Raw genomic sequence first — 9,651 nt, forward strand, 5'->3', positions numbered from 1 at the left:
CCCCAAAACAAAAAACACTCACGAACGTGGTTTGTATCTCTCACACACACCCACGTAGGTGGGGGACGTGCACGAAGAGAAGAGGTGCATGCACGATGCACGTACTCCCGTCTCTTTCCCAACCACACCCGCGCGGGTACACGGTGGAGCTCATTTCTGTACAAAAAAGGCCGCCAACGTGGTAATTTGGCACGTGTACTGGTTGTCCACTTGATGGAGGGAGGATCGTCTACCACGGGTGAACAAACAAATTGCGACTTGACGCGTTATGTTAAATTAAAAAAGAGGCAAACCATGTGGGGCCTACCTTAGAGGCAAGGCTCTATACACTGGAGTACTTTTGATGTGTCCCGTCAACTCGCAGAACGAGGAGAAGCTTGCTTAGTATGCCGTCTACCCCGCCCACGGGCGCGGTGGCTCACAGGATGAGGTGAAGCTTGCTCCTCGTTACGCCCGCTCCCTCGCCCATGCGCGCGGTGGCTCGCAGGACGAGGAGAAAAATTTACTACTCCCTCCGTTTACTCCTTGTCCCTACTACCTTGGTTATAGAGATTATATCATATTGTTTGGAATATATATGTCCTTTAGTAGATTTCAATATGAACTACTAGTACATACTCCAAACACTGATGTATATAGACATATTTTAGAGTGTAGATTCACTCATTTTGCTCCGTATGTAGCACTCTCCCTCGCCCCTTGACCCTCTCCCACGTGGTGGACGTGCAGCAATTCATTCGGTCTCATATAGCCAGAACGATATATACTGCACTACCATTATTACTCGACTTCCCGAAGAGGCGAAGAGCCAATCGCAAGGTTAATATTTTGGAGATGCCAAGCGCAAGGTTATAGGAGAACGAGTAGTAGGTGCCACGTCATTTATAAATAAAGTTTTTTTCTTTAGTGGCACATACGCGATATGATAGGTTCATATGGAGAGAAAAGGAAACCGCTCCACTATATACATAGTCAGGACGGGCCAGCCTACACGGTTGCTTGCTGGGGTTGCTCTCTTCACACTCTCTCGCACAAAATGACTGTGGCCACATCTCTAACATCCCGTCGGATCACGTCCGCTTGGGGAAGGGGTGGATGCTTAGTGTAGATGCGGTGGCCGTCGCCGACGGCGAAAACCCACTATCGGCATGTCCCTATCAGGGGTCCCCTCCGTTCTCTCTCACAAAGTCGGTGAGGTTGCCTTCGTCCCTTGCTCACTGCCGCGACGTGGGCAGTTGCCGCCTCCCTCCGCCCTCCTCAAGGTTGAGCTACGTCCCTCAGGTACAACTCCCTTTACATCCGGCTTGCACCACTGCTCCGGCTGCCCACATCACTCCCTGTGGATATTTCTCTACTTCTTTGCCCCGCACATACCTAATACCTCTATTGGCTTCTACGTATTGTATTTGTGATGAGTTTATGTCTCACCAACTAGTCCCAGTAATCTTATTCTAATCACGCTTCTTCAATTTCTTTGCCACAGGGATGCTCATCTCGATTTTGGTGAAATTGCACAAAATGATCCGATGGTCAAAAGGTTGCAAACTTCATTTATTAGGAAGCTCGAACGTTGCCAGCAAATTGAAGCCTGGTCGGGGTTCACGGTTCAAGGGCTAGGGACTGCATGGATCATTTTTTTCTTTAGCTGCCTCTGTTCCAAAATAAGTGTCAACTTTAGTAGTAGTAAAACTTTGTACTAAAGTTTGCACAAAGTTGAGACACTTATTTTGGAACGGAGGGAGTACATATTTGCTATGATCTGTCAATCATTGAGATGCATTAGCATGCATGTTAGTCTCCTTTGTATTTGATGAAATGTTGCAACGGGCAACCTTGGACGCAAGATACATGTAACAGAAGCTGGAAGCTTCATAGAATTGTACAAATTTATCTCGTTGATAAATTACAGTACATACTATACTAGTACTTCCTCTGTTCCTAAATATAAGTCTTTGTAGAGATTTCACCATGAACCACATGCGGATGTATATAGATGCATTTTAAGTGTAGATTCATTCATTTTGTTCCGTATGTAGTTCACCTAGTGGAATCTCTACAAAGACTTATCTACTAGTAATAGCTAGCCCCCACTAGTAGGAATTCTCTATCCTCTCTTTGAGCCACATCATCAAAATTGATGTAGCCGTTAGAAGAAGTAAATCAGTCCATAATAGCCGTCCGATCTAGACGTTGAGGGTCTCCGCACTAAGCCACATGAAAGCATGCAGAAATACCGTGGCACATGCATGTGAGTGGGTTTTAAATCACATCAACATGTCTGCATGCAAGCATGGACCGGTAGCATGCATGTAAGTGAGCTTTTAAGTCCCATTAACATGTCAAAAAGAAAAATATAATCCCATTATGCAGTAGGAGTTGCCTGATCTTTTTTCCTTATGTGGGATGATCTAAATGATGATGGGAGTTTATTTAGTTTGGCTACCACATTTGTCATGCGGTTATAGAGTTTTTTTTAGTTCTATGAAATCAATAATTTTGCATAGAGAGATATATCGTTGTTCCGCCGCAACGCGCGGGGACTCATCTAGTAATATTTAGGAACAGAGGGAGTACTATGTAAAGAGTTAGGTGTCGCACGGTGATAGTGTGAGGTGGGCTATGTAATCACTGAGCATGCGTGTTTTCACTGCTCTTGCACTCCTCCGCTGTAAGAATGGAGAAAATTGTAATCTAGTAGTAGTAGTACCTCCTTTCGCCGAAAGCGTGGGACATCCAGCAGTCCTACCACCTCAGTAATAAAGACCAATGAGCCGTCAAATCACATAGACCCAGCAGTAAGTTGGACGGACGAAGCAACCATCACTCTTGCGCCAGTGAGAGGTCGCGTCCGCTCTGCCCGGGCATGAATGCGGCACCGATTCTTTGGAGCGGCGCTGACCGTTTCGGCAGGAAGCGCGCTCGGTCGATGGAGGGGCTTTGGGTGGGCCAGGCTGGTCAGGAGCAGGCGTGGCAGCTGTCCGCACTCTCTAACACACACATGATGTTAAACACACACACACACGCACACGCACGCACCTTGGTCCCGGTGCACCTTCTAACGTGACTTATTACACCTAGATGGAGGGAGTAGTAAGTATACGAGATACGGTGGCACACTGACTTAAGTCGAATACAAGTGCCCAAAATTTGTGTGCATGTTATAATAAGGATTCACTTAAAATAGTACGTGAGCAAACAGGGGGATCCATTAAAAAGACTATAAACAGTAGGGTAAACACCCCACTGCAACTTTTATTAATTAGCAAAAGAGAGAAAACAGTAGTCTAGTGGGCTTGAGCTAAGCCCAAAAAAACAAGAAGAAAAGAGAGAAACTACCAAAAGAAGAGAAGCTATACAACAGCTAAGCACAAAAATTAAAAAACACTAACAAGAAAAGCAAGGAGAACTACACAAATTACAACATAGAATCCAGCCAAGCAGAGAATTGCACTTCATATTTCTTCTTGATCCTGAATTTCAGAAGCTTGAGTTCCTCAGTGAAAATGTGTTTCCAGCCCTGAAATGAGGGTGTTATATTATCAAAGATTTTGTTTTTTCTAGATATCCAGATGGCCCATGATCCCAAAATGATAATCTCCATAAAGAAAGGGTATCTGAGTTTGTCTTTAAGGTCTTGAAATGCCTCCAGAACTAACAAGTTTGGGGTTCTTGAAGGACAAATAAAATCCAGCATCTGATGGCAAAAGGACATCCCCAAAAAAGATGATGCAGAGTTTCTTCTTGATGACAGTCCCTCACTGCACAATTGTAAACTTCCAATTCAAAGTTTTTCCTCCTTAAAAGATTCCTTGTGTTTACTCTGTCATGCAGAAGCATCCAGAAAAAAACTTTATGCTTGGGCTGACAGGAGCTTTTCCAAATCCATGAAAAATGTGGTGGGGTTTGTTTGTGCCCAATTAGCACCTTATATGCTTTGGTTGAAGAATAGAATTCATTGCCCCAGATGTAACTGCAAGTATCTAGAGCATCTAAGTATTCTGATTGTCTCATGGAAATGCACATGTCCTCCATTTGAAGGAACTCCTCATATGCCTGTGTAGTTAGGGGCAGATGGAATAAGTCTTGTAGATATTCAGTATTGATCACTTGTTGAACACTTGTCTGAGGGTTTCTAACAAAGGAGTATAGATGATCAAACTTGTGCTTGAGAATGAATTGGTCCCACATATCAAATAGAGGGATCAATTGGACAGTGTTCCCGAGCAGTAGCGAGATGTGTGAGGTAAGATACACCGTTGGCGCTTTTAATTTTTCTTATTAATTTGTTTGTTTCACCCTCTGACTGGTGGGACCCAACGTACTACATGGAGAGAGGTAAGGTGACTAAGGCTGCATTATTTCTGCACCACTGTGGATATTCTTACCACCAAAGCCACATGACACGATTATGATTGAAATCCCAATGACTCCCACACACACAAAAAAAACACGGCATGCTTGTCACACGAATGCAGGAATGTATAAAAGGTTATTTTCCTCTCGTTGAACATAACGGGAGGGTTGTGTAGCTGGTTAGCCTGTTCGCTCATCAAACTTGAGGTCTCGGGTTCGATAACTACACTTGAGCATAATTTGTGCCAGGAGGATTCTTTGACTGGTCAAAATGTTTTCTAGGGTTTGCACGCTTCACACTCTCCCTCCAGTATATATATAAACGCTGGAGCCTCAGCGCTTGCAGTTGCTCTCTTCACACTCTCTCGCACTCTCCCGCTGGAGCCTCAGCGCTTGTAGTTGCTCTCTTCACACTCTCTCGCCCTCTCCAGATCTAAACAAGACTTCATTGGCCTCTCTCCCCCCTCACTGCTGCTCAAAGAGCCGGCAGGATCCGTCCGCCGGGAAGGGAAGGAGGCTTAACGCTGTCGCCGTCGGCGAGGGAGGGAATCCACTACCGGCGCAGCTGTTCACTTTCCACCCAGCGGTGGTGCGGGAGGGCCTCCGACCCCTTCTTCTTCGCTGTCGTCCCGTCGCCCACCGAACCACGCCCCAAGAACCTTAAGGTATAATTTACTTACTCCACATGCATTGCTCTAGCTGCATGTATACCATGAATCTAGGATGTGGTTCAAAGAGGAAAGTAGTGGGAAAAGTTGTATATAGCATGAATCTAGGACGTGGTTCAAATAGGAAATGAAGGGGGAAAGTTGTATAGCATGAATCTAGGACGTGGTTCAAAGAGGAAAGGAATGGGGGAAAGTAGTGGGGAAAGTTGTATCACATAAATCTAGGACGTGGTTCAAAGAGGAAAGGAAGGGGCGAAAGTACTAGATCAAAAAGGAAAGGAAGGGACAAGGTTGTAGAGTTTGAGCAGGACTAGATTTGTTGCACTCACATAGGGAAAGGTGTCTAAAGATAACAAAACTGGGACCAACACAAATATGCTCCTTGGTTGTTTGTTCTTTGTTGCAATAGGCTGTGCATGACCACATTACATCGGTAGATGCACATGGTGCTGGTGCGTCCTCTGTCCCGTGCAACTCATTAGCTGTTGTTAATCTAAGGCCCTGTTTGGTTAAAAACTCCCTAGTCCCTACCTGCTTGGTTCCAGGGAGTAAACATGGACTAGAGGTTATTGAATGACATGCTAAAAGACCATGTTACCCCTAGTAATGAACTAATAGAAACAAGGTGTGATGCATGGCAAAGGCAACTGTTGGAAAAAGTCCCAAAAAGACTCCCTCGGGGTCTTCTTTCTTTAGTCCCAAATGCCCACTTTTAGTCCCTAAAAGTCCCTCCTGTTTGGTTTAAATGGGACTAACACGGAGTTTTTTAGTCCCTACACCAAAATGTCCCTGTAAACAAACACCCTCTAATAATGCCGCTGGAAAATTGATGCAATGCCATAGTTAAAAGCAAATTACATGTTTAACAAATTTTATTGTTAATATAATCTCTATGTTAATATTAATCAATGCCACCATTTGAGAAATGCTACTGTCTTGCTTTCTTTCCCATTTAGATAAGGTAGATGCTTCTTTTTGTAGCTTCTGTGTCATCCACCGTTATTGACCACTAATTGTTTCCTTTGCACCTCTGTGTAAACAGGGTTATCTACTTCACCTCGTTGCCATTGTGACCTTTTGTTGCACTGCACAAAACACTTTTGTTTTAAGAGTGTTTTGTGCAGTTCAACCAAAATGTCACACCGACAATGTTGCTTGATTGCTTGATCTTAGTGGAACTGCACAAGAGGAGATCTTACTTCCTATCCGTTAAGGCGAATTTGGTTCAGATCTTCTTCTTGTGAGTTGTTTGAATTCCGCATCATGAGAGGTCAGTACTAGCCTTCTTTCACATGATTCTGTAGTGTGCTTTCATATGTTGTTCTACTTGTACGATAATGTTGCTTGATTTTAGTGAACTACACAAATGGAGACAGGACTTCCAATCTGTATGTGCACCGTAATATCCCATTGAGGTACGATAAGGATATTTCACAACTGCTGGCCTGTATTTTGCCACTTTCATCAGAAAATTAAGTTTAATACTATACTTGTGCTCCCTAATTGACATGCCAAATCTTACATTGAAGGCGAAGCTTGTCTGTTACTGAACCAAGTGATGAAGGGGAAGAACAAGCGGAAGAAAAACAAAACCCAACTCCCGGTGCTGTAATGAAGCACTGGAACTGTGATGACACAAGTAATGATATAGTTTTGCATATTAATTTATTGCTATGGCTGGAACGAGCAATTGTTTTGCCACTGATTTGATGCCACTCTTAATGTAATATGTAATTATCTCTACTTGTGCAAACAGGGATCTTCTTTGAAGATACCATATATTTTAGTGGAACTGCACAAGAAGATGTTGGAAACATTAAACTAATCCAGGAGTATATAGTAAGCATGGCCATCACCGTAGATAGCAACAGATGGTTCCGGAGAAGTGCTTCATCTGTATGCTCTACACAATAAGCCTCCTGACAAAGGTTGGTACTCGCCCACTGATTTCATCCATATGATTGAGCTTTGTCATCTCTATTGGTGTTGTGCTACTGTTTAGATACTATCATGAAAAAGTGGTATTGTCCTTGAGAAGTGCTTCATATGTGTTGTTTTAAATATTTCCTTCCCTTTTTTCGAGCAAACAGGGATGCTAGCATTTAGTAGTCATCTTGTCTTTGCACAACAGGATCATCTTCCTCTGAAGAAGACTATGGAGTACGTGAAGTGACTAGTTCCGATTATGCCAGGATGAAGAAGCCCTGTCTATCTTCTCATCAGATGGAGCAGTTGAAGGATGGTTACATTACTCCCCACAAGACCAAACTAACTTCAACTCAGAAGGACTGACAAATCTCCATTTTTTACTGTGATGCGCGAGTACAATGTTGTTCTAGGATTCTTTCTGGCGAGTTCCATTTTTCTAAAAGTGTGTTCTACATGGACCATGTATGTGTGCGTTGAAACTGTCAATTCATAGTACAATTTGCTTTATACTAATCACTTTTTTGTATTTGTGCAAACAGGGGTGCTCTGCTTGATTTCAATGGGAACTGCACAAAATGTTCATGAATACATCGAATCATTCATTTCCACCACAAGAAAGGAGGTGTTGATAAGTTCAAGGTGTTGCAACATATAAGGGCGAAATCATACAAGCTACGCGTGAATTTGGTTGATTTTGGTGGAACTGCACAAAAAGAACAGCTGGTTTATTTAGCATGAGGTGCCATGTCAATGTCCGAACTAATGGCAAACCCTGCCCATTCCACAATCGTAGGCATTTGATATTTTGGAATGGGATAACCTTGTCAAATTTTGCTCATTGATTTTAGCAAGACATGCGTTTGATATTTTCGAATGGGATGCCCTTTGCTGTCAGCAGCATCGATCAATTTTTTATTTATTCTTTAGTTGTGAAGTAAATATTGCCTCCAACATGTGAGTCACTGAGATGCATAATCATCGATTGTTTTGAATGTTCTCTATGAATTGCCAGGCCTGTGTGTTTGATTGCAATGTACAGGAACGCTAAAAACTGCTCAAACTCTTTGTACTCCTTCTGTTCCTTTTTACTTCACACATTGTAAAAGTGCATACTTTTTTGTATAAGATTGGTCAAAGTAGAGATACATGTGAAACTGCTGCAAACAAGGTGATCACCCTGGGAATTATGCTAGTACGTATTGTTTTGCATGTTCATCCAATGCCAGTGATACAGGAATTCGAACTAATCAAAATAAATTCATTCATACACGGTCGGATTTCATATAAACATGCCTGATTTCATTACATTTCATACATTCTTCAACTAACAAGGGGTGCGCTAGAGGTATAGTTAATTAACCAAAGCTACCCACCTGTGTCCCGCTGAGCCGAATAGAAGCTTCAGTGACTTGACTGCAGGTGCAGTTGCATAACTGACATGTGGCCTGTTGAGCCCACGTGTCAGTCAGCCAACTGCACCGGCAGTTAAGTAGAAGCAGCGTTCTTCTCCAGCGCAGCTCTCCGACTCCACGTCGCTGCCAAGAAGCTAACCGGCCGTCAATGGTCAACCCGCCTAGCTTGGCTTCAATCGGAGGGTAGCAGCGTGGCCTTACTTGGACCCAAGCGGCGGCGACCTACCGTGTTCTACTCTTCCTCGTTTTCTGTGTGGCGCGACCTTGTTGGCAGCAAGGCGGGGCCTTGGTGGAGCCGGCGATGTCCTCTATCTCGTTATCGGCGGGCGGCGCCTCAGCGGAGCAGTGGAAATCCTCCCCCACATTGCCGGCAGGGTGGGGCCTCGGCTGAGCCGGCGATGTCCTCTGCCTCGTTGTTGGCAGGGCGGGGCCTCGGCGGAGCCGGCGGTGTCCTCTGCCTCGTTGTTGGCGCCGCGGGGCCTCGGCCGAGCCGTCGGTGTCCTCTGCCTCGTTGTTGGCGCCGCGGAGCCTCGGCGGAGCAGGGCCTCGTTGATGCCAGCGGAGCGGGGACTCATCGGAGCCGGCATTGTCCTCTGCCTCGTCCTCGGTCTCGCCAAACAGCGCCTCGCCCGCTTCATCGCCCTCTTTGCTAGCCTCTTTGTAGGCGGCCGCAGCCTCCGCCACCCGCATGCGGTACCGCCAGTGCTCGAGGCGGCCCTTGCGGGCGGAGCGGTACGAGTCGAGCAGCGCTTCCTGCTCCGCCCGCTCCGCGACAATCTGCTCCTCCGCCTGCAGGTGCTCCTGGAGGAGATGGTGGTTGTAGGCGGCGTCGGCATGCGCCTCACGAAACTGCTCCTCACGCATCTACCTCACACTGTCCATATATTGGGCACGGGCCTCGCCGATGTTCATGGTGCAATGCACCGGCGAGGATGGCGCGGAGGAGGGGGTTGGCGCCGGATCATCGACTACCATGTTCTGCATTGGGACGTCATCGTCCTCCGGCTGCCTGCCGGCTAGCCGGTCGGCAGCAATGGCTGCCATCTCTTTGTGGTCTGTCGTCCGCCCGTCCTGAAGAGCGCTGGAGCGCGAGGAAGCCATGGTGGGCAGTAGTGGTGTGGACAGGGGAAAGGGAACGAATGCGGATGACTGCGGCTATGGCCGGCGCAGCAGTTTATATAGCAATGGTGGGCGGGCGGAGGGACGGACGTGTGGCGCCAGAGTAGCCGCCTCGTCAACCGCGTATCATTAATGTGTGCGGCAGATGGACGGACGAACGGCACTTGTGT

This window comes from Triticum dicoccoides, chromosome 1B, assembly GCF_002162155.2.
Source record: "Triticum dicoccoides isolate Atlit2015 ecotype Zavitan chromosome 1B, WEW_v2.0, whole genome shotgun sequence".
Classification (NCBI taxonomy): Eukaryota; Viridiplantae; Streptophyta; class Magnoliopsida; order Poales; family Poaceae; genus Triticum; species Triticum dicoccoides.